The sequence below is a fragment of the Eptatretus burgeri genome, chromosome 3 (genome assembly GCF_056783735.1).
Source record: "Eptatretus burgeri isolate ZD-2024b chromosome 3, Ebu_testis_v1, whole genome shotgun sequence".
NCBI classification, from domain to species: domain Eukaryota; kingdom Metazoa; phylum Chordata; class Myxini; order Myxiniformes; family Myxinidae; genus Eptatretus; species Eptatretus burgeri.
In genome coordinates, this window is record NC_140963.1 from 70,856,620 (window position 1) to 70,883,097 (window position 26,478).

The window sequence follows — 26,478 nt, forward strand, 5'->3', positions numbered from 1 at the left end:
TTAATCAGAACTTCATCTTTAATCAGAATTTCCTCTTTAGTTAGAATTTCATTCATTGTTCGAATTTTCTTTATAATTAGAATTTCATCTTCAGTTAGAATTTCTTCATTAATTAGAGTTTCCTCTTTACTTTGAATTCTCTCTTTAATCTGAATTTCCTCTTTAGTGAGAATTTCCTCTTTTGGAAAGAATGAATTAAGATTTGGAAAAGAGTCCGTGGAGCTTAGATTTGATGCGAGGTAGGCTAGTGGTGTTCCCATAAACTTGTAAGAATCAAGAAACCGAATACGAGTTAAAGGTTTTGTGAATATCATTTTTGAAAATGAAATATACTTTTGACTTGTGTTTGTTATGGCAGAAATATTCCCTGGTGTTTTTGAAAGTTCATTTATAAATAGATGTGTATCATAGTTGGCGCTGTTGTGAAGAAAGACTGGAATAAAAGAAGGTAATTTATAATTAAGATTACAACAGGAATGAGCGGGACCTCTATATTTACCAGTAAGATGACAATGGTCTCTAACTTTAGACTCCTTAATTTCCCCCTCACAAATATGACAGATATTGTTCATTCTAAATTCTAATTTTTCTTCTTTGGTTAATTTCATCGGTTCATTTGTTTCTTTCATTAATTTAGTGAGTCTTATACAATCCTTTTCTAATCGTTTTACAAACTCTTGTGAAGCATTTTTTCCACGATAATGTTCAAGTTTGTTATACTTTTCTCCAACAGATGATTTGATATAATAACAGAAACCACAAGGAATATGTTTTTGATATTTATTTGTATATGGTTCTTTTGGATTAGGAGAAGCAGTATTTATCTTTTTAAGGATACATTCAAAATCAGCGTATATCACAAATGGGTGCATGATAGATTTATTATAATCTTCAAAAGAAATCTTTTCACCAGGTTTAGGCATTGTAATTACAGCTGATTTATGATTACTACAATATTTTGAATGTTGTTCTAATCGTTCTTTTGTATGAAATGAATTAAGACATCGCTTACAAGGATATATTTTGTTTGCTGTTCTGAATACCTGAGAAGAGATTAATCTTGATAAATTATTGATGTATGTGTAATGTGAATTCTTTCCAACACTAAAATATAAAAGGTCAATGTGTGTTTCTTCATTTTTATAGTTGTTTGAAATTTTTAATATTTGAACTTTGTTTGTATCCGTTAATCCATATACATTAATAGAAAGATTATTCTTTTTCTCAAATTTAGGAATATCTGTTAGTGGCATTGGGAATTTAAAATCTTTAATGTCCAAGGTATTCTCATATTTCATATATTGTTTTACTCTTTCTGAATTACATTTTGGTGGATGAAAGTGAGCAAGAACAGACCAGAGAAAACATTTATTATCATTGTTCTTAATATTAACAACTGCCTTCTTTAGTTTTATTTCTTTTGGTAATTCAATATAAGAAGAAGCTTTAAGAGGGTTTGATTTTAGAATGTGTATATCTAAAAAGATTATTTTTTTTAATATTGAATCCACTTCCTACCACTGTATTATCAACATCCTCCTCTTGTCTTGATAGTTCTTCATAAACCCCACTATTCAAAAAATCTTGAAATGATGTTATAAAATGAAGACCTGTTCTCATATAAGGAGTATGTTCTTCATCTTGTCTTTTCATATTCATTTTCACTCCCATATAAAACTTTAAAGTTTTCATTTCTTTTAATGTCTTTTTAATAATTTTTTCAACATCGGGTTTCACTATTTCAATTGATTCAGCTATTGATGATGGACCGGGTTCTCCAAATTGAAAAATCCTTATTTTTATATGCCCTTTAAATGCCCCATCAGTGTTTTTAATATAATAGTCTCCCTTTACTTTAAACTCATTTGTCTTGTGTTTTTGTGATTGAAGATGTTTATTATAACTACTCTTCAAAACATCCTTTGAACAGATATCACAATGTTTTCTTTCCAACTCAAGAGGAGATATTTGATGAAATAGATTAAATGTGTGTTTGTTGGTTCGAAGGTGTTTTCTATAATGTTTATATTCGTGATTACAAACATCGCAGTACGTTGTATTCACCATATTTATAGAATAAAACTTTGCTTAAACTAAAATTTTCTTGATGAAAATTTCGTTTAACTTAGAGGTGAATCTGTGCTTAAAAACATTTTATCCTCCAACTTTTTCACTTAATAAATACAATGTTTCAAGACACAAAAGACAAGTTTCAATCAATCTCTTCATCTGTTAAAGATACTGAGAAATATGTCAAGGATGTAAAATTGAACAAAGATAAATATAACAACTATTGGATAAAAACTATTATGATAAATAATATGAGTTCTTCAATTTCCTTCAGTGGAAGGGCTTTTAGTATACCTGGTAGAACATCAATTAAAGTATCTCTAACAAAAGTTTCTCCTCTCCTTCTAGTAATATATTCAAAACTAGAAAAAGCAATGAAACAAGAAAAAGTATCAAAGAACAAAAACCTTATGGATGAAGCTTTAGAAAGAAAAGATAAGACCATCTGTAATATGCAAGGAGAAATTTGTATTTTTTTCAACAACCCTAAAGATGTAAATCCTGATGAAATAAAGGATGTTAATATATCAGGTGAAATGACATTTCGTTCAATAGTAGTTAACGATAATTTTAAAATTACCTTTAATATAAAAAATGTTGTCGTTGAATCTGATAATGAAAAAAAGTATATCGATATCGATGGTAATATACAACTGAAAGTATAGATGAATTTCAGTTTAAGTAAAGTTTTACTTTATAAATATGCTAGACTTTCCTGATTCTTCATATGACAAATTTGAGAATTGTCCTGCGTGTGAAAGAGGGGGATTAAACACAGAGTCAAAAGCCTATAAACAATGTATATTCTGTGATTATCTTCTAATTAATGATAATAAAAAATATAAAAAGGAAAATAATTCTTTTCGATTTACACCGAAAATGAATTACTTTACAAGATTGATTAGAGAAATGAATGTAAAGTATGAGGGTGATAACACACCTTTCCGTACAAGGGAAGAAACTGAACGTATAAGAGAAATGTTCAAAGGATTGTTGTTATATATTATTCATGGATGTAATTTTCAGGGAAATATCAACACAAGATATTGTATAAATAAAATAATGGATTATCTTGAAATTAAACCTGAACTTAGGATAAAATATAGAGTTTCTAAAAAAGCCAATAATAAATTAAATAACTTGTTTTCTAAATATATAAATGAATGATTTTTTACCTATTTGGGAAAATAAGATAAAATTTAACAACCATAAAAATCTCCCAAATTCATTAAGATGTCTCATAGTTGGTTCAAGTGAATGTGGAAAAACCTGCTTACTTTTAAAAATGCTCCTCACTCCCAACTTTTTAGATTATGATAATTTAATAATTTTCACAAAGTCGAGTTTTCAACCAGAGTATCAACTACTCTCACAAGGTTTTAATGCTGGTCTTCAAAAAGAAGATATAATCGGTTTATTTAAACGTCAAAAAACCTAAATGATTATAACATTGAAGATATAATTCAACTATTTTGTGATACACAGAGATGTAAAAAGAAATCAAATCCTATAACTTGTATTCTTAGTGATAATACAGATGATATACCGTCTCCCCAAGATTTGGATAAATCAAAAAGAACCTCGTTATCTTTGATGATTGTGTTAATGAGAGAAACCAAACGGTAATGGACAGCTACTACACAAGAGGGAGACATTCTTCTTGTAATTGTATTTATCTTAGTCAATCGTACTTTCAACTTCCTCGTCGTTCCATCAGAAACAATGCTAATACTTTTATTTTATTCAAGTTAAATTCAATAGATATCAATAATTTTTGGAGAGATAATTGTTCTACATTATGTAGTAAAAAGAAATTTGAGGATTACATGAAGCACACGACTGAAAAATATAAATATATTGTTGTGAAACAAGATGAGATATTAAGGGATATATTTTTTGTTTTATAAACAATTACATATATAAATGACAACTATTATTATAAATCTTGTGGGTAAATCTGCTTCTGGAAAAAACTTTCATAAATCAAGGTTCTTGTGTGGTACAAATGAGAATATTGTAAATTTACTTAAAAAACACCCCGTGATACGCATTGTATCAACAACAACTACAGCAATAAGACCTGGAGAAATAAAAGGTGAAGATTATCACTATATTTCAGTGGAGGAACATATGCGATTGAGGAATGAAGGACAAATATTTGAGGAGGTTTCTCTTGGTACAACAAAATATTCACATTGTAAGAGTGAGTTAAGGAAACTAAAATCTGGGGGTGTTGGGATATTAGAAACTAATCCAGAAGGAACGAGACAAATTATTAAATATCTGAGCGGGGTGAAGATTTTATCATTCGGTTTTGATGTTGATGAAGAAACTCAACGCAAACGTATGAAAAGCAGAGATGCAAGGATTAGTGAAGAAGAAATTACAACTCGCATTAATGTTAATAAAGAATTTGATGAAATATTTAAAGAAAAGGATTTATTTGAACACATCTACTTGAATGATGAAGAAAAGGAAAATTTCCCTGTTAATCTTTACAATTCATTAAATGATATTTTACAATAAATAAATGGATACAAAAGAAAAAGCAAGAAGATTTAAGGAACATCAAGAGTTGGTTTCAAAAGTTGTAAAACAGCAGGAAGACATAAAGAAGAAACGCAGACAGAAACTAACGGGCGAAGAAGTATTTGAAAGAAAACAAGAGAAATTTTTTAAACCACTTTTAAAAACTTCCCAAGAAAAATGAAAGATGTTTCCACAGTTCCCACAGTAGAATATACTCCCAGAAAGCTTCAAATGTTAAAAGATTTCAGTCAAATGACGGAGGAAGAATTAGAGCATTTAGGAGAATTAGAATATGATGATGAAGGTTTATTTCAACAACTGGAAGAGATTAATCAACCCCCTGATTATATTGTGAATGCTGTTCAAAACAATGAATATTCAGCGGATTCAAAAACCAAAGCAGGACTCATTCCAACAGAACAACCAGCAATATTTCATCTTGTTCAAGAAAAGGTATTGATATTTAATGATGAATTAAGGTTCTTAAGTTCTGCTCAACCCCCTGTTAAACTAACTCCGAGATTAATGTTTCTTCTCACAAAAGATGGAAGACAAGGTTCAACTGTGAGGGATGAATCAAAGTATATTGATAAACCATTGGATATGGAAAATAATGATGATAGAGTATATATTGATTTGCTGAACACTCCAAATTATAAGGTTATTCTTTCTGGTAAAAGTAGGAAGAATGAGAAGGAGAAACACATTATTCAGGCTTTAAGTATCCTTGGTTCAGGTATTAGTTTTCTTCCAAATGACCCATCGCAATTAGTTAATAGACTGTTATTGTTGTTAGGCAGTAAGAAGGCTGGAAATAACAATTGTTTTAATGAAGCATCAGCCATTTTAGACCAGTTGATGAACATGAAAATAATTAATAAATCTCAATATAAAGACATTTTATCTCATATTAAATAAGATGAGAAGCACAATCCTGAGTTTTAATTTCACAACAAGCGACCACACATCTTCATTCCCATACCCACTACAACTTGACACAACAAAAGAATATGAGGCATCTTTATTATCCATGGAAACTTATAATACCTTATTTAATATAACCGAGAAAAATGACAAGTTTAGTTATAATCCGGGAAGTGGATACAAAACGATAACAGTCTCACCCGGAGCATACGAGATTTCTCAAATATCTTCCGAAATTGCTCGTCTTATGAAAGAACAGGGTGATGAACCAAAAAATATTGTTATAAACATTCAAAAACATACTTCAAAATCAACGATTAAAGTTAAAAATAACTACAAGGTTGATTTCACAATTGATAATTCATTTAGAGAGTTATTGGGTTTCTCCTCAAAAAGATTGAAACTAATGGGACGTTTTACAGTGATAATGTCATTCAAATATCCTCAGGAATAAATTCGGTGTTAATTCACTGTGATTTGATTGATGGTGCTTATAATGATGGAATAAAAACAAATACAATATTTTCATTCAGCGCATACTCAACCCCAATTGGTTATAAATTCAATATGGAACCTAAAAATTTGGTTTATCTACCTGTGTCAGGAAAAACCATACACAGAGTAAATTTTAGGATAACCGACCAAGATAATCGTGTGATTTCTTTTAATGGAGAAGTTATATCCATCAGAATTCACCTACGTGAAGTTTTCCAATAAATAAATACGATGGTTATTGTGAGGAAACACGAGTTGGGAAAATATAAAATAATTACAGGGGATGGGATGTTCCTTTCCCCGTACTACAAGGGTGAAGGTATGTATCTTGGTAGAGGATACTATAAACCTAAGAGACAAAGGGGTGTCGGACATCAATTTAGAGGAGATGGGATAATTGATACTCTCATGGGTATTGGTTCAACTATTCTTAAACATAAAGACCTAATTGGTTCAACTGCTTCTGCTGTGGGAAATGTAGCAGGTGCTGTAAAGAGTATAAAAGATGCTCAGAAGGAATCTCATAAATTACAAGCAATAAAAGAAATTAAGAAAGGTAAAACTCAGTTGTCCCCCCAAGAACGACAGAAAATAATTCAAATACTTGGATCAGGGTTTCAAAAGTTTTAACATCTTTTTTCGTAAACAAATACAAGTATGGAAGCAATTGATAGTATCTATGATTTGGATGATACTATTATTATCTCAAACTCCACTAAAAAAGAAGATTACTTCAAGGTAAATGCAATAACTGGAACAGACTGGAATACAAATGGTACAAAAAGTTTTGAAATAAATAATCAACAAACCTATTTGAATCTCTCCGAAAGTTTCTTGTTGTGTAAATTTAAATTCACTAAGACTGGGAATAACACAAACGCTACACTTGTAAATGATTTCTTCTGGAAAATGTTTGATAGTGTGCGATTGTATATTGGAACACAAGAAGTTGAAGCGGTTGATTATGTCTCTGCTGTATCTGAAATGATGAAATTTACACTCTATACATTCAGTGATAGAATGGGAAAGGGGTCTGTCGAAGGTTTTATTCCTGATATGTCAACGGGAACAAACACAGACCCTGGATATATTCAAAGGAAAGGAATGTATAATGATGATACAAAAGCAGAAAATAGTTTTACTGTGGCAGTTCCTCTTAAAGGTATATTTGGATTTTGTGATTATGATAAAGTTCTGTATGGTCTTAAAATTAGATTTCAACTACAAAGGAATGATAATGAAAATAGATTGCTTTTTGGTGTTGGTAGTGCTTTTGGTGAACAGAATAAATTTGTAATTGAGGAGATGAGTTGGTATATCAGTGAATATACTCCTAATCTTAAAACAGAAGAGATGTTGAATCGAAGACTTAACTCAAAGAAACCACTCAGTGTATCATACCTCAAAAGAAGATGTCAACACGTTAAACTCAACCAAACTACTTACACGTGGAATTTGGGTGTTCTGGAAGGAAAGCCACGATATCTGTGGATGATTTTTAAAAAGCCAGATGGTGATACTGCGACTGATAAGAATAATGCATTGAGTGATAATGCTAAGGTGAAACAACTTCGCGTTTCTCTAGATGGAACATTTTATCCACGAGATAGATTGGAAATTAATTGGGAAAAAAATGATTTTGCTGAAGCATACAAGTCTTACCAAAAGGTGTGTGAAAGTAATGGAAATAAAGAACCTATTTTGGATATGACAGCATTTAAAAGTTTGTATACAATCTATGCGTTTGACCTGAGCGCTCAAAAGGAAACTATAAAGTCTAATCGAGTGGATACTTCCCTATACATTGAAAGAGGAGAGAGTGAAGAAGTTGATACATATTGTTTGCTTTTGGAAGAAACAGAATTGCAGATTAATACAGATAATGGTGTGATGATTAGTCTCACATAATTTTTTGTTAAATAAATGAGTGGCAAAGTACCAACTGGGGTATATGTTAATCAAATCAATCTTCATAAACTATCATCTTGTGTTCAAAATCAAAAGCCTTGTACGATTAACGTTAATACAATTCAGAGAAAAGGAGCAGTAAGAATTGATGTTTTGCTCACAAGAGAACAGGTTAAAATCTTGAATGACACTGGCTCACTTAAAATTAAAATGACAAAACCAATGTTGAAAAAATATTCAATAAGAGAGACGAGTGGAGGATTTCTCCCATTTCTAATTCCTTTATTTGCTGGTTTAAGTGCGGTTGGAGCATTGACGGGTGGTATTTCAACAGCGGTCAAAACTGCCAACGAAAGGAAGGCTCAACTCCAGGCTCAAAAAGAATTGGAAAGACATAACAAAGAGTTGGAGAAACAAATTAGTGGAAGTGGTGTAATTGTAGATTTTGCTGAAAAACTTGAAGGTCTGCCTGATAAAGCGAGATTGTTAGTTGGAGATATGCTTTCTTCTATAGCACAAGCAGGTGTAAAATTAACGAAAAGAGGTAATGGATTATATCTTTCTAATAAATAAATGAGCATTGATGAGTGGTTGAAAGAATTTGGAAAGAATACAACATCAAATTTACAACTTGCCAAATATTGTAAGAAATTAAAAATTCATAATGTGGTTATTTGTATGAGAGATGAATTAACAAATGTGCCGAAACATACAAAGAATATTATTATGAACTTAGAAGATAATGATGGGAACGGTTCTCATTGGGTTTGTATTTTTAATAGTCAAGACAAATATTATTTTGATAGTTTTGGTCTTCCACCACCTGTTGAAGTCATAAAATTCTTACAGAATGGTGTTTATCAAACATTTCAAGTCCAAGAATTAAATTCCAAGTGTTGTGGTCAATTATGTCTATATGTGTTATTTCAACTCAACAAAAATAAAAAATTTTATGATATTATTTTTAATCTAATATAAATGACTTATGTTGGTAAAGATGGTTCTATCTTTGGTGTATCTCAAGAACTGGATATTGATTTATCAAATTATTATACAAAGGCACAGGCTGAACGACATAAATATAATATAAACAAAAATATTAACATGAAAAATGCTTATAAATTAAAAAATTATCCAAGCCCGACTGACGCGAATGACTTGGTGAGATTAAGCGATTTATCACAATATATATACTTAAATAAAACGGCTGTGTATTCCAAAGATACAGAAGTGTTGATATTATCACCAGGTCATACAGAATTCACAGTTCGAATTAAAATAAATTTTTATAAAGAAGGGCGTATCGTTTGTATGAGAATAGAACAATGGGGGTATGATATGAATGATTTAGGGTATAATTGGTCATTTAAAATTAACCTCGAAGACCTGGAACAATTAAATCAGTCTCGTAAGGAAGAATATTATGCACTTGGTATCGAGAATGAGTTTTGTGGAGCCACGATTAGTAAACAACAAATAAAAGAATTTAATAAGGGTAAATATAATAATGGTTTTGCCCTTGTTTATCTCATGAAAACAGAAAAAACAGGATTATATATAATAAGTAAGGAAATACAAAATGATTTAACTATGGGAAGATGGGGAGGTGTTTCATGCCATAATATTATTCTGACATATATTTCTAATACATAAATGACAGCAAGAAGGCTTCAAGAAAATTATCATTTCTGTGTCCAAGCATACCTTCAAGAAAAGGGTATTCGGTATTTTAATAAATATGTTCTACAACATAAGAATGAAGTATTTTCAATAAAAGATTGGCATTATGCTGATGTTGATAAACCGACAACTTTAGATTTAATTAGAATGTTAAATAATGAAAAAATTATAAAGTTAAGAAAAGGTAAGGCTCTTTTAGAAATTCAAAAGAAATTTTATTGGTTTCCTGTTGTAAAAAAAATTATTTTGATACAGGAATAACAAGAAATCCTGATGAATATATGTATAATATTCTATGGGGTGTAAACGATTCAAGGATAGTAAGGGATGAGGAAGGAGTTGAAGAAGAGAGGGAAGAGGAGGAGGAAAAGGAGAAGAGAGAGAGAGAGGGAGGAAAGAGAGAGAATAAATAAATATTATAGTATGGAAACCAGTGAGATTCAAAAAAGAATAGAGGTATTACAGAAAATAACTCAACCCACTGAGGAGGAATACAAAGAATTAACAAGTCTATTTACAATACTTTCGACAAAACTATTAGCATCGACAAGCTATTCATTTTAATTCAAGTTTTTTCTGAAATAAATGGAGGAGAGAGTGAAGGCATTTCTACGGATTCTTTATGTTTTAAAAATTAAGATTCAAATGTGCATGTTGGAAACTAAAAAGGTTTTTGCACTCTGCAGGACTTTTTCATATAAATAAATGAGTTATTGTCTCAAATGTAAAAAGAAAACTAATACTAAAAATATTTCATATATTAAAAGTAAAAATAACAGGGTTATACAAAAAGGTATATGTTCGGTGTGTGGTTCAAAAAAAAATCAATTTATCTCCAAACACAAACTCGGAGGAGATATACAAAAGTTTTTATCAGGAAGTAAATTTACAACTACTGGAATACCAGGGGAATTACATCTTCCAGGGTATTCTTTCTGTGGTCCAGGCACAAACTTGGATAAAAGATTAGATGAGGCAGACAATCCTAAATCCTGGAGTAAACCAATCAATAGAGTTGATGAAGTGTGCATGAGACACGATATTGATTATGGGAATACCACAACGTTGGAAGAAAAGCATGAAGCCGATAGAGAAATGTTGTATAATTTGTCTCTGATACAAAATCCAACCTTGAGAGAAAAAGTTGATAGGTTCATCGTGAAGAAGATGATTAGTGCTAAATTGAAACTTGGACTTGGAAATTCAAAAAACTTATAGGCTCTAATGATGCCATTAAGACTGAAGAGCAATTAGCTGATGAATTACATAAACCAATATTCACAAAGTTTCAGAGAAGGAAAGTTTATTCCAAGGGAGTTGATTATATCTGGTCTGCTGATTTGATTGAACTCAATAATGATAAGGGGTACAAGTATGCTTTAACCGTTATTGATTTGAGGAGTAGATATGCGTGGGTTGTCCCTTTAAAAAACAAAACAGGTAATACTCTTATGTTAGCTTTTCAACAGATATTTAATAAAAGTAAGAGAAAACCTAAAAAATTGTGGACTGATGAGGGTAGAGAGTTTTATAACAAGACATTTATGAATTTTCTAAAAAATAACAGTATTACATTATACAGTACCTTTAATGAAGGGAAGGCAGTTGTTGTTGAACGTTTTAATTGTACCTTAAAAGAGAGACTATATAAAAAATTCACACAACTCGGTTCACAACAATGGTCATCTTTTATTCAGGATATTGTGGATAAGTATAATGACACGATTCACACGTCAACAAATATGAAACCATCAGAAACATTTACAAAATTAAAATATGAAAAAGATTAATGTCAGAAAACCTAAGTTCAAAGTTGGTGATATCGTAAGAATATATAGGTGGAAATCTCATTTTGAAAAGGGTTTTACTGAACGATGGACGAAAGAACTTTTTAAAATTGTTGATGTAATAGATACGGTTCCTTGGACTTATAAAATATATGATTTGGAAGGGGAAGAGATTTTAGGTTCATTTTATTCACAGGAATTACAAAAGACAAAACTAAGCAGATAATACACCTTTGTGGACACTAGAGGGACAAGTCCGAGGTGTATTACAGTATATAATGTGTGTCAAGGGGGACGTTCTTAGATCTGTGAACCCCAAACACAGAATCCTCAACTGAATAGTCAAGGTTTAACTTTTGTTTGTGTGTGTGTGTGTGTGTGTGCAATGGGAGCAATAGGTTGGCGCTTCACTCCCTCCTACTATACACCGTTGTGGACACTCGAGGGCCAAGTCCGAGGTGTATAACAGTATATAATGTGTGTCAAGGGGTGGACGTTCTTAGATCTGTGAACCCCAAACACAGAATCCTCAACTGAATAGTCAAGGCTTAACTTTTGTTTGTTGATGTGTATGTGTGTGTGTGTGTCCCAACCCTCACATTCAAAATCTCAACCCCAACCCTCACATTCAAAATCTCAACCCCAACTCAATCCTCACCCAACACAATGTCTTTTTCAAAATGAGATTTCCACATATATATATATATATATATATATATATATATATATATATATATATATTTTTTACGTTTTTTTTTTTTCTCTTCTTCCAATTCTGTCTTTTAAGGCTTTCAGGTTTGATAACATAGAAAGAGGGAGTAAGAACTTTCTTGATAGGTTTAAATCCCAAAGAGTGGTAGCATTTCAAGTCTTCAAAATAAACCCAACTTTCCAAGTCTCCAAGGTAGTTATTTAAACCATCAAGGCAGAACTCATTTACTGATTTTTTCAAAATTTGTGAGTCTCCAAGGTAAAACTTGTATTCTGGCTCATCAACGTATAACTTGTTCAGTGGGTATTGTCTTGATAACTCACAATGAGTACTATTGCTGTAAAACTCTTTTTCAGGATTTTGCTGGTCTCCAAGGTATAACTCTTTGGTTGGGTCATCAAGGACGAACTCGTTCTGTGGGTCTTGGTCGCTCATAAGGTCTTCAACCAAGCCAACAATTTCGCCCCAAGTTGTAGCAAAAGCAGTATTTTCATTTCGTATTTCAGACACAATTTCCTGTGAGAGAAAATAATAATGTATTAATTAAGTTATTTAATTATTAAATGAGTATGCTTCAATCAAAGTTTGAAAATAGGAAAATAAAAATCTTACCTCAACAGATAAGAGGTTTGAATCCAGTTCATCAACTTGAAGGTTTAGTTCCATACAAGACAGAGAGTTCCAAGGAACACCAAAGTCATCCCACTCAAGGTCTTGGTCGCTCATAAGGTCTTCAACCAAGCCAACAATTTCCCGACAAGTTGTAGCAAAAGCAGTATTTTCATTTTGTATTTCAGATACAATTTCCTGTGAGAGAAAATAATAATGTATTAATTAAGTTATTTAATTATTAAATGAGTATGCTTCAATCAAAGTTTGAAAATAGGAAAATAAAAATCTTACCTCAACAGATAAGAGGTTTGAATCCAGTTCATCAACTTGAAGGTTTAGTTCCATACAAGACAGAGAGTTCCAGGCAAGCACAGAGCACACCATTGCCAGCAAAAACAAATGTTTAAAATGGAGCCTGGGCTTGAAGCTTTTATAGAGAAAGACTGGTGGGTGTGGTTTCCTTTGGAAATTCCCTGGGCAAGCCTAGGCAAGCCTTCATTGGGAAATTTTTCAAAACCATAACATCCTGTAATTTTCTAGTGATTTCTTTGTGAGTCAGAGATGAACTGGAAATGATGTAAGAGTGGGCGGGGCTTAGCAAAAGTAGGCAGGGCTTAGGAAAAGTGGGCGTGGCTTAGAAAAAATACCTTGTGAAAAGTGGGCGGAGCTTAGCAAAGTGGGCGGGGCTTAGAAAAAGTGGGCGTGGCTTAGAAAAAATACCTCATGAAAAGTGAGTGGAGCTTAGCAAAAGTGGGCGGGGCTTAGGAAAAGTGGGCGTGGCTTAGAAAAATACCTCATGAAAAGTGGGCGGAGCTTAGCAAAGTGGGCGGGGCTTAGAAAAGTGGGCGTGGCTTAGAAAAAATACCTCACAAAAAGTGGGTGGAGCTTAGCAAAAGTGGGCGGGGCTTAAAGAAAAGTGGGCGGGGCTTAACAAAAAAATAACCTGTGGCTCAGGAGGTGGTCAAACAAGAGCATTAAGAGAAGTTTATCATTTCGTAATGGCACAAAAGGGGTATCTTCAAAAATATAAAGATTCAAATGTTTTGTTTGTCAATATTTTGGATGGGGATTATTGTGCAAAGAAAATTAAACTATTGAAGGAATTTGAGAATGAACAAATCTTTATAGGTTCAATGAGTGAGCTGTTCAACCCCCAGGTGTTCAATTCAATGAGGTTCAACCTCCAAGTTAAAAGGGGAGACAAATAAATATACCTTGGGATAAAAAGGGGGTTTATTTTTAGGGAAAAAAAAGGGAATCGCTGAAAATCCCCCATTCATTTACATGGGGAAAAGTGAGCCAGAATCAGTATATTCACCCTACTTACATATATATATATATATATATATATATATATATATATATATATATATATATATATATATATATATATAGAAATATATGATATAAATATACATATATATATATATATATATATATATATATATATATATATATATATAAATATATATATATATATATATATATCTTCTTCTTCTTCTTCTTCTTTCGGCTGCTCCCGTTAGGGGTCGCCACAGCGGATCATCCATATGATCCGCATAGTGATTTGGCACATGTTTTACGCCGGATGCCCTTCCTGACGCAACCCTGGTCGCCTCTTACGACACAGGGATATGGTACGCCTATTTTAACCGGGGTATACACCGGCCCAGTACACTGGTACTCACTTCACCGACCTCGGAAGGATGACAGGCTGAGTCAACCCCCTGGTGTATTAATTCAGTGGCCTAACGGGGCTTGAACTCAGGACCTTTTGGATCCTAAGCCGCTGCCCTAACCACTGTGCCAACACCAGGATATATATATATATATATATATATATATATATATATATATATATATATATATATATATATATATATATATATATATATATATATATATATATATATATATATATATAATATAATATATATATATATATAATATAATATATATATATATATATAATATAATATATATATATATATATATATATATATATATATATATATATATATATATAAATAATATAATATATATAATATAATATATATATATATATATATAATATATATATATATATATATATATATATATATATATATATATATATATATATATATATATATATATATATATATATATATATATATATATATATATATATATATATATATATATATATATATATATATAATACATATATATTGTTGTGGTTGACGAAATTCACAAACCACCATTCAGGTCCCTTAGGTGAGATATCTCGGTAAGTATATGTGTAGTTAGGCCCAAACCCGTTGTCTAGAGGGAATAAATGTCATTCACTCGGGCTGCGACTCTTCAGGATAGCCGTTTTTCTTTTACTATCTTTATTTTGGACCAGCTGCCACACAACAACCACCAACCACAACGCCGCTTCACCACAACCGCCACGACCTTTACCGTCACAACTCGCCACCATCGCATCACCGTCATCTCGCGCCACTCGTGGGCACCGATGCTGGACTCGTGTAGAGCGCGCACCGAGCAGCGTGTTCAAAAGCATCGCGGACTTTCCGCAGAAAAACGGATCAAAAACGACTCACGCCCACTTTTGTTCCGTCCAATCGGTGAGCGAGGGGCGATTTGGCCCCGCCTCCAGGGCGTTGGAGGGCGGTCGCTATATGCAAATTCATGGATCAAAAAGCATTCACGCCCACTTTTCCTCGGGCCAATGGGGAGCCAGCAAGAGAGGTGAAAGGTCGGAGGCAGAGGGTCAAAGATGAAGGAGCGAGGCCACGGGGGATATAAGGGGCCGCGTTCGTCAGTCGAGGCAGTTGAGTTCGCAGGAGGAAGAGTGGAGTTGGAAGTGGAGAAGAGAGCAGTTCAGTGCAGTTGGGAGTTCGCGGAGTCGGAGTGAAGAGGACGGAGCTGTGGAGAGGCGGCGGCGGCGAAGGCGGACGAGGGGGTGCTCGCGTCGGATTCGGGGAACTGCGGAGAGAAAGGCCGGCGGCGCGACCGAGGTCGTGGTGGAGACGCTCGTCGCGGGACCCACGATTTTGTGAAATCCTCCTTTCCCCGAGCATCAGCAACCCCCTCCTGTTTCCCCCCGCGCTGAGATAGTGCGACAAAAGGGGGCCCCCTTCCCACCCCCTACCAGACACTGTCCGCGAGGCCCGCGGAGTTGAGGAACCACCGCCGCTCCGCGTCTCATCATCAGACGGGTAGGCCCGACACGGTCTCGGCCCCAGGCCCGCCTACCCCCTCATCCTGGAGGGTGGTTCTCTTTTCTTTTGCTTTGGGAATATGTGTTGTCGGCGCCGTCTGTGAAGTAAAATTGTATAAGTGTTGCCGTGTGCTCGCGTAGTCGGTATTAGATCTGCATTGTTGCATTTGCTTTTTGTCTTCTTCTTTTCCATGTGCTTTTGGTGGAATTGTATATGTGTGCTTTCTGTTCATCGCGAAATAAATGTGCTTATTATTGAACTGTTTTCCCGCTTCGCTTCGTCATTTCTTCCATTGAATCCTCATGTTGCTTCACGTAAAGGGTTGGTCGTGGGTTAAGACGCCCGATAATTAATCAAACCGTCGAGGTCGACGAATAACACCGCTCGGTTATCCCGATAGTACGGAACGGGTCGCTTAAGTGGCCCATGTCCGAAGTCGACCTGTGGCGAGGTGCGATCGCCCGGTCTACCCTCCGTGTGGGTACTTAGGTAGGTCGAATTTGGCGAGCAACCCTATCCCACGCGGGAGCCGATTGGCACGATCGCGGTGAGACCGAAAGGTCCACCCGTGACTGGTTCCCGGCGTTAGTCCGAGAGGGTCACGACTGGATTGTCCGTCCGGTGGGCGACGTGCCGCGATTCGAGTTACGTGGCCGTTCGCACGCCGGCGGGCGCGAATCCGCAACAATATAATACATATGAGGTGTGTTCAAAAAGTATCCAACCTTAATTTTTCGTGCGTAAACAAATGAAGCTTGGGAGGCGTGGTTTGGTGCACGTATGTAGGCGATCCTAATTCGTATGCGTGAATATTTTCCCGCCTGCAGAAGCTGTCAGTCGCCGACAGACCGCCGATGAGTGAGGAAGTGTTAGTGAGCGCCGTCGGATTTTCGTTGTTGACAAAATTGCGGAAAAACTTGAACAATGCTACTGCATCAAATTTTGTGTAAAGCTTGGCGATTCCCAAGTGGAAACGATCCGCAAGATTCAACAGACCTTCAGGAACGAAGCAATGGGCACCACACAGATAAAAGAGTGGTACAACCGCTTCAAAGATGGTCGCTCCTCAGTGGAAAGTGAAGCACGTTCTGGTAGGCCCTCAACATCCTGAAATGAGATCGTCATTGACCAAGTGAGGACCCTGCTGATGCAGGATCGTGGAATCATGATCAGAGAACTTGCAGAGAAGGTGGGCGTCAGCATTGGATCCGTTCATTCAATTGTGACTGAGGATTTGGGCTTAAGGAGAATCTCAGCGAAGTTCGTGCCAAAGCTGCTAACGATCGACCAGAAGCAACTCCGTTTGGAGATCGCACAGGACATGCCGGAGACTGTGAACAGCGATCCCAACTTCTTCAACACAGTGATCACTGGCGATGAGACCTGGGTTTATGGGTACGACCCAGAAACCAAGTTCCAGTCATCACAATGGAAGCATCCAACATCCCCGAGGCCAAAAAATGCAAGGAAGGTCCGCAGCAATGTCAAAGTCATGCTGACAGTCTTCTTTGACTCCAGTGGCGTGGTTCATCATGAGTACGCACCACACGGCACAACCATCACCAAAGAGTACTACCAAGAGGTACTGCGTTGCCTTGGTGACGCTGTGCGACGCAAACGGCCGGATTGTGGGCAGCGGTCAATTGGCAGCTCCATCACGATAATGCACCCGCCCATTCTTCACATTTGATACAGAGTTTCCTGGCCAAACACAACACCCTGTGCTTAGTCAGGCTCCCGACTCTCCCGACATGGCTCCGTGTTACTTCTGGCTTTTCCCCAAGCTGAAAATGCCCCTGAAAGGGACCATATTTCAGTCCAGAGAAGACATCATGCAGAATGCAACGGACCAGCTGCGCGCCATCCCAAAAGAGGCGTTCCGGCGCTGCTTCCGACAGTGCCAGAACCGTTGGGAGAAGTGTGTGGCAGCCCAAAGGGACTACTTTGAAGGAGATTAGTGTGAGTTTGTTGTATCTGGATACGAGTATTTTTTATGAACAAAGCTGGGATACTTTTTGAACACACCTCGTGTGTGTGTATATATATATATATATATATATATATATATATATATATATATATATATATATATATATATATATATATATATATATATATATATATATATATATATATATATATATTAGGGTGGTCCTTATTCCTCACCTTCGGATTTTCTAAGCTCCAACCCCCGGGATTCATTGGAATAGTCGAGAAAACTCTCCTGGTGAACTTTTTTTTTCCAATCGGACAACATTTACCCTCCCTCATCGACCTTGAAGTTTCACCCTGAAAAAAAAAAAATTGGTAGGGGGGCGGTGAGAAGAACGAGTAATACACATTACACATTACACAAACACACAGATCGACGTATCACTCAAAAGAGACGATTGGACATTACAGTAGCGTTTTAAAGTTCAGCACAGGTTGATACGTCGTCGTTCTAATGTCAGCCGCCCCGAGAAACTGAGGCTAAACTTCAAGGTCAATGATGGAGAGGTAAATGTTGTTGAAATTTGAAATAAAAACACCAGAAGAGTTTTCTCGACTATTCCAACGAATTCTGGGGGTTGGAGCTTAAAATAAATGAATTCGAAAATTTACCCCCTAACGAAGGACCACCCTGTATGTATGTGTATATATATATATATATATATATATATATATATATATATATATATATATATATATATATATATATTAAACCATGAACAAACTTTGGCACATACAGTGTTGAACGTACATAAAGAGTGCATATTTGCAAAAAAGGAGCAAAAAAAAAACTATCTCCAAGCTTCTTGTTGTTCCTCCGATGTACTTCCCGCCGCCACTCTCCGCGCACTCTCCGGCACTCGGAGAGTACTTGTGGAGCACCTTTTGGAGCCCTTTTCCCGCCTCGCCCATGTGTGTGGTGTCCTTTTCCCTTTTCGCACTAACAGCCGAGCTGTGCTGTGCTGTACTTTTCTTTGCTTGGGTTCAACCTAGCTGTTTGCTGTTAGCTGTTGCTGCCGCTGGCTTCGAGTGCATCTCGGGAAAGAGACGATATAAAATAAATAAATAAATAAATAAATAAACCAAGCTGTTGAAGAAGACGCCACGCGACGCTACGTGACAACACCTTCACCAGCACAATCTTCTTCGACTTCCACTTGGACTTCGACTTCCACTTGGACTTCGACTTCCACTTTGCCAGCACCTTCTTGTTTCTTGTTGCTTGTTGCTTGTTGCTTATTTGTTCGACTTCTTCGCCGATGCAGTCTTCGACTTCTTCTCCGACACCGTCTTCTTCGACGACGATGACCACCACCACCACCACCACAACCACGCCACACCGTCGTGGAAGAAGATGGTGTCGGAGAAGAAGTCGAAGACCGCATCGGTGAAGAAGTCGAACAAACAAGCAACAACAAAACAAGAAGGTGCTGGCAAAGTTGTAATGCTGGTACACTGTTGTAATGTTGCAGAACTGTAAGTTTCACATACTAATCTTTATCCATCTCAAATTATCACTTCGCAGGTGTTAAGACCCAGGACATGAGAGACCGCAGTGAGAGCATGATCTTCCAGTACATGTAATCACAAATATGACATACATATACTGCATAATATTTTGTTGTGTTCACACAGAACAAAAATGTTAGTATAATGCAAAGTATTTAAATCTGTATAATCATCTTCCTTGTATTATTTTATGGGTATTGTACATCAGGATCACTGTATACACAAAAATGTGAGTCAAATGATCAACACTGACAAGTTCTCTCTAGTCACATTGCTATTTGCAACTTTCATGTTATTTCTATCTCATACGATACTATGTTTAATATTATTTAGTTATCAAGTACATCCATAGTCACTCATGTTAATTATTATAATCTGTACAATATTGTTCATCATAATTACATCAGTTGACATATCCTTCACAGTGAACACTGATGTATTTAATTAGATGTGAAAATTAGTTCATTTAAAGCAACAGTGCAAGAACAAAATGACTTTTTTTTTTTTTACAACAAAATCAAGATGAACTGGGACTTCACGAATTTCTTATTAAAGATGATATTATGATCTTATTTTGCATGAGTTTTAGATTATTTCATTTAACGAGGAATGACAATAATTAGATTGAAATAGAATAATAGTCAATACCTGGAAAATGATGATTACACCAGATGCAATAGCAACATTTAACAAATGATTGACAGTTTTTTTTCCAGTGTCTGCTGTAACCGCAACATATTGCTCTACTTCGGGGCTGTCTGAACCACCAACCACCCACGCTAAGAAGTCGAACAGTTGATATGAGACAAGGGTCTTAACTTTATCCAGCATCAAGTCATCTGCCACAGGTGGCCATGGGACTGTGAGGTTCTTGTTGTCACTTGATAACTTCAATGTTAAGGCAGCATTAAATAACATTCACAGACTGTTTGGCTGGGATCCATTGCTCTCTCTTTCAATTGGTTCTGCATCATCTGTTGAACTTTCTGCAGAAGTAGTGTCAGTGTCATCAACAAGTTCCTCAGCTAGGTCTTCTGCACAAAGTCCTTTACTGAAGACGATGTCACTCATGCTTCTATTGGCGGGCGTGACAAACACAAGTTGCGGGAATGTTCTTTGCAGACGCGTCTTTAAATTCCAGGTCCTATAAGGAGCATCCACATTTTCAACCTCTTTGATCTCATGGATAAATATACGGTTTAATCTTGACAAAGTCAAGATTTCTTTATTTTGAATTAATCTTTTTTTCACCGTTTCTTCACTGAATACAATGAAAGCATTCATGTAGCTACTCTGAATGGGTGTCAAAGACTTACACGGCTTACTCAGGAACCTTGTGTAGGCTCTGTGACAGTCACGATGGTACTGCAACTCACGGGCTACCAAATCTTCACCTTGTATCTGCTGTAAAAGTGCAATGTCTTCATTTTGCTTTGCAGCTTCCAGGAGCTGCCCACCACAAATAAGCTCACATTTGACTAACCTTACAATTGACCTTTTACCAGTTATATTATTATGTTTTTACTTGTTTGAGTGGCAAATTATGCACTCCTCTGGAAACGTGACGTTTTCTCCACTCTCATTGGCTGTCCTTGCCATCTGAATGAAGCACACGCTTTTGGCTTGGCTGTCCTCCGTGTAAGTCACTTGGTTGGTTATCCAGTATGCTCATGGCTGTTCCTGTATTTGCATTGATGAAATTATAGAAGATGCAAAGACAACCAAAGAGAATGCAATTAGATTGCTTATTTATTTAAAATGTAACATTACAATATTAGATAATAGATATTGTGTTGTAAATTTTTTTTTTATCTCCAAACACCTCTTTTGTAGCCAGAATATAGTCTAAATGCCTTTTATTAGACAGGCATTTCAAAATTCAACATTTTCCATAAATTTCTGGAAAACTGGTTGAAATTAGATGAAATGGACTTTGTGTTATGTAATATCTCCCAACAAATCTTTTCATTCTCTCCTTTGCTTACAATACAAGCCAGCATGCTATAGGAGGGCAGACATAAGTAATTTTTGTGCATTTGTGAGAGAGGGACCAGCGATTCCGGTTAAAACAACAGTACGGTATTTCCATGTTTGTTTATGTAAGATTTCTTTGTAACCAAGCGAATATTTCCTCACTTTTTTTTTTCCGTGAAATTTATACTTACAGTTTCATAAAAGTATATATAGCCTCACTATAGAGGCTACAAAGAGATATGAGGTGAATTTGAATGAAACACACATGGAAGTGAAGGCTGTTGTATGCACCTGCTTCGCTGATCCCCAGTTAACAGATTTGCAAAAGTTCCTGTAGTCTATTTCCACCCCCTCCAATAATGGCTTTAAGTTTAATATCAAATCATTGACAGTTATAATTCCCTGAATAACCATGATTCCAAAATTACAGTAAAATTGTACTACTACAGCAAGTTGAACATGATACAAAGTCACTAACTTAGTCTTCTACCAAATCATCATCATCATGAATGATGCATCATTCACATGTCCAATCTTACGTTACATAAGTTAATTTTAAGTCATTATCAATGCATGGTGGATGAGTTTACACATACATTGTCTTTGAGAAGTAGATTTCTTTGCAAATGACTTCTCTTTTCTTCTGATTTTACTGATGTCACAGAAGCGCTTGTAGCAATTGTAGTGGTAGCCAATGTTACTCGACGGCGAGGGCTGAGCCGCAATGCATGTAGCAGTATCGTGAAAATCAATACCAAGCTTTGTTGCAATCTCGGTAACTATATCACTCTCTTTGCAGTCGTAATTCACCCATTTGCTAGCGAAATCGACAAATCGTTTCCACGATTCATTATTGAACACGATAAAGTTACTTTTTGTTGTAGAATCTATGTGCATACATTCCGTGGGTGCGGCCATCTTTGGTTCGCAGTGCAATGGCACAGCGACCGTAATTGGGTTATTCTGTGAAACTACATCATCAATTTCACTGAGCGTCAAATACGGTAATGCTGATTGGCCTATTTTATCACGTGAATCGACTGGTCAGCGAAATTTAATGTGACATTATTTACCGAAATTATTCGTTTTTTATGCTTTTTATGAGCAATTTTGAGGATTGGGGACACACATTTTCTGAATGCTTATAATATTTTTGGAATTATTGATCAAGAATAAAGTTGCCCCCAGTAATGTTGCACGAAACAGAGTTAGATACGGACATATTGTGGTCGATGTCTAGTTCATCCCAAACTAGCTCAATGGGATATATATATATATATATATATATATATATATATATATATATATATATATATATGTATATATATATATATATATATATATATATATATATATATATATATATATATATATATATATATATATATTGGATTCGCTATATATGTATATATATATGTATATATATATATATATATATATATATATATATATATATATATATATATATATATGAGATATCCCTTTCTCTCTGCTTTTCCGTGTGTGTGTGTGTGTGTGTGTGAGGGTGTGTGTGTGTGTGTGTGTGTGTGTGTGTGTGTGTGTGTCTGCAACGTGAGGCTCCACAGCACGAACCAGCGAACCGATTTCGATGAAACTTTGCCAACAGTTGGAATATATACTGGGAATGTGCGCGTTTGAATTTCGTTGCCTAGCAACCACCCGTTGCTGTGCAGCGGCCGAAAAACTGCGTACAGTATTTTCAATACTTGTCCTTCAGTTTTGAATGTAGAGAAACGAGACTTCGGAATTAAACACTTCGAGATATTTAGAAAATTTTACTTGAGCCGATTTTTGATTGAGGTTTTATTTTTCAAATGGTAGTCCTTCAAAAATCGGGTGTATATTTTCCGTCATTTAACGTGTGTATACAGTGTTTGTAAGGAACTACACCGTCGTTCCACCTTTTTATTTATTTTCTGTAAACGATTCCACGATCCACACACCACCTTCAATTATTTGTTTATTTACCGAAAACGATTCCACGACCCACACACCACCTCCAATTTTTATTATTTAAAGTGGGAGTGGCGTAGGAAAGTGGGCGTGGCTTATGAAAAATATTGTGTGGCTCAGGAGGTGTGGTCAAACAAGAGCATCGACAGAAGTTTATCGGGTTTTCCGTGTGTGTGTGTGTGTGTGTGTGTGTGTGTGTGTGTGTGTGTGTGTGTGTGTGTGTGTGTGTGTGTGTGTGTGTGTGTGTGTGTGTGTGTCTGCAACGTGAGGCTCCACAGCACAAACCAGCAAACCGATTATTTTTCAAATGGTAGTCCTTCAAAAATAGGGTGTCTATTTACCATAATTTGTTATGAAGAGTGCCAGTTGGCAAAATACGCAAGAGGAAAAATCTTGCCAGGCAGAGGAACAATTGAATGTGAACCAATAAGTCTGGCAATGAATCTTCGTCAGTGGATTGGTCAGACTGAAAAGCATCGTATCCAGCGCTTCGATCCAAGCGAATCCCTCGTCGCCTACCAGCTTGTGTGTATATATGTATATATATATATATATATATATATATATATATATATATATATATATATATATATAAATATATATATATATATATATATATATATATATATATATATATATATATATATATATATATATATATATATATAGTGGTCGCTAGACTACCTTTATTCTCAGTTTTTCCATCTGTCTGTTGGGTGGTTGCTAGAGTACCCTTATTTTCACTTTTTTGGGTGGTCGCTGGAGTACCCTTATTTTCACTTTTTCCGTCTGTCTGTATGTCTGTCTGTATGTAATGGACAGCTCTAGAGGCCAGAAGAGTCAACCGATTTCGATGAAGCTTGACAGGTAGGTTCATACCACGATCTAGTTCTATGCTTTGAGCACCGTTGCTATGGACACCACCGTTGCCTAGCAACGGAACTTTGATATTTTTGAAGAATCCTAAAAAATTACTTTTTTTGAAAATCAAAGATCGGCTTCCAGCCTTTTATGCGCACTATAATCAACCTCTTTGTCAAAACATTTCAGCCCGATCCGTCAAAAACTGTATGACGTATGCAATTATGTAGCGACCACCCATGTCGCCTACCGGCTTGTGTGTGTGTGTATGTATATATATATATATATATATATATATATATATATATATATATATATATATATATATACAGTGGTGCCCCCAGAATCCGAATTTAATTCGTTCCAGGAGGCTGTTCGAATTCCAAAAAGATCGGATTCCAAAACTATTTTCCCAATAAGAAATAATGGAAAGTGAATTAATCCGTTGCTGGACCCCAAGAACACCCACTTTCAAGACACTTTCAACTGAAATTACCCATGTTTAAGGTAAAATAAGATGAGTAAATGACCTTTTTTGGGTCATGAATCTATTTCCAAGCCTGGGGGATGAGCAGGAGCATTGTCGCTTCTTCCATCAGGTCTGGATGCAGCTCCGGCCCATCAGTGGCCATTGGGATCCAAAACGTAAACTGTTCAGCCTGGTGGAGGTATGTAATTAACCATGAAGCACCAAATGGTGTTTTATATCCCAGTACACTCTGTGGAGACACAAACGTGCCGTTTTCACCGCACAGTTCCACAGGAGAGAATCAAGAGGTCAGGTCAGGTATGGGAGCATGTGCCAGAACAGCGCGTCGCTGCGTCCACTTTCCGCCGGTACTCCAGGGGCCTCCGTCTGGCCATCCCCCAGGCAGATGCCAGGCCCATCCCCATCTCCTTGAGATGATGGTCAACCTGCTGCAACCATGAGGCACGTGGTCGGCCCACTGGCCTCCTCCACTCATGAGACTCCCTCGCTGAGAGAATCTGGTGAGCAGGATCAGCGTCAGGAAAACGAGCCACATGTCCATACAGCCGCAGCTGACGCTCACGGACTCTGCAGGTAACAAATCTCATCCGAGTCTCTCTCAGCAACCGCTCGTTGGACACAAAATCCGACCAGCGATAGCCAAGGATTCTTCGAAGAGACCTGGTCCCAAAGGAATTAAGTCTCCGTCTCAGATCCTTGGTCAAAGTCCAAGTCTCGCACCCATAGAGCAAGATTGGAAGTACCAAGGACCTGAAGACTCGGGCTTTCGTCCTCCCGCACAGGTACCGGCAGCGCCAGACCCCATGATCCAGTGAATCCATGACTTCCCAGGCCCGACCCAGATGTCTATTGACCTCCGGCTCACAACCTGCGGAGACATGAATATCACTTCCAAGGTAAGTGAATCTATCCACGACCTCAACATCCTCACCACAAACAGACACAGACAGGACAGCAGCATCAAAGATGTCACCGAAAGCCTGGATCTTAGTTTTGACCCAAGAAATCCGTAATCCCAACGGCTCCGACTCCTCATTCAGCACCTCGAGGGCCCCCAAGAGGATGTCTAAAGTCTCCGCAAAGATGACTGCATCATCTGCAAAATCAAGGTCCGAGATCTTGACATTGCCAAACGATGCACCGCAACTTGATCTCTCCGACATCCTCCCAAAAATCCAGTCCATACAAGTGTTGAAAAGTGTGGGGGCAAGTACACATCCCTGACGAACTCCAGTAACAACTGGAAATAAGTCAGAGATGGTACCACCACACTTCACAGCACTCTCAGTACCAGAGTAGAGTTCAGACATCAGATCGATCAGTTTCGGTGGCACCCCACGAAGACCAAGAATCCTCCAGAGGACATCCCGATTCACTGAATCGAACGCTTTACAGAGATCAACATAGGCTGCAAGCAGCCCCTGCCGAAACTCTCGTCTGCGTTCGGTGAGGACACGAAGTGCAAGGATACGGTAAATCGTTGACCTCTTTGGTGTAAAGCCTGACTGCTCTGGACGCTGGTGCTCAAGCAGATGGTGGCGAACCCTATCAAGAATTATCCGAGCAAAGACCTTGCCCGGCACTGAGAGCAGCGTCACCCCTCGGTAGTTGTTGCAGTCTTGGCGATCACCCTTCCCTTTCCAGAGAGGGACAACAAGGCCCCTCTTCCAGTCAGTTGGGATGATGCCTGTGTTCCAGGCAGAGCACAAAACTGCATGCAACGACACGAGTGCAGCATTTCCACCAGCCTTG

General features: G+C 36.6%; 1 protein-coding gene, 1 long non-coding RNA gene and 1 pseudogene across 6 annotated transcripts in view; 1 reads left to right on the forward strand and 2 right to left on the reverse strand.

Annotated features, from left to right (window-relative positions):
• Window positions 1-26,478, reverse strand: part of OSCP1 (organic solute carrier partner 1) — a 94,246-nt gene that overhangs the window by 48,886 nt on the left and 18,882 nt on the right. For 2 of the 5 annotated variants that reach the window (XM_085873900.1, XM_085873894.1), the window contains exon 3: window positions 18,093-18,215. The exons of the other annotated variants lie outside the window; for them this stretch is intronic. The gene's annotated coding sequence lies outside the window, so the exon portion shown is untranslated. The remainder of the gene's footprint in view (window positions 1-18,092; window positions 18,216-26,478) is intronic. 5 annotated transcript variants of the gene reach the window in all.
• LOC147030153 (uncharacterized) overlaps window positions 1-26,478 on the forward strand; it is a 53,148-nt gene that overhangs the window by 17,289 nt on the left and 9,381 nt on the right. The window lies entirely within an intron of this gene.
• Window positions 19,597-21,099, reverse strand: LOC147030154 (uncharacterized; annotated as a pseudogene).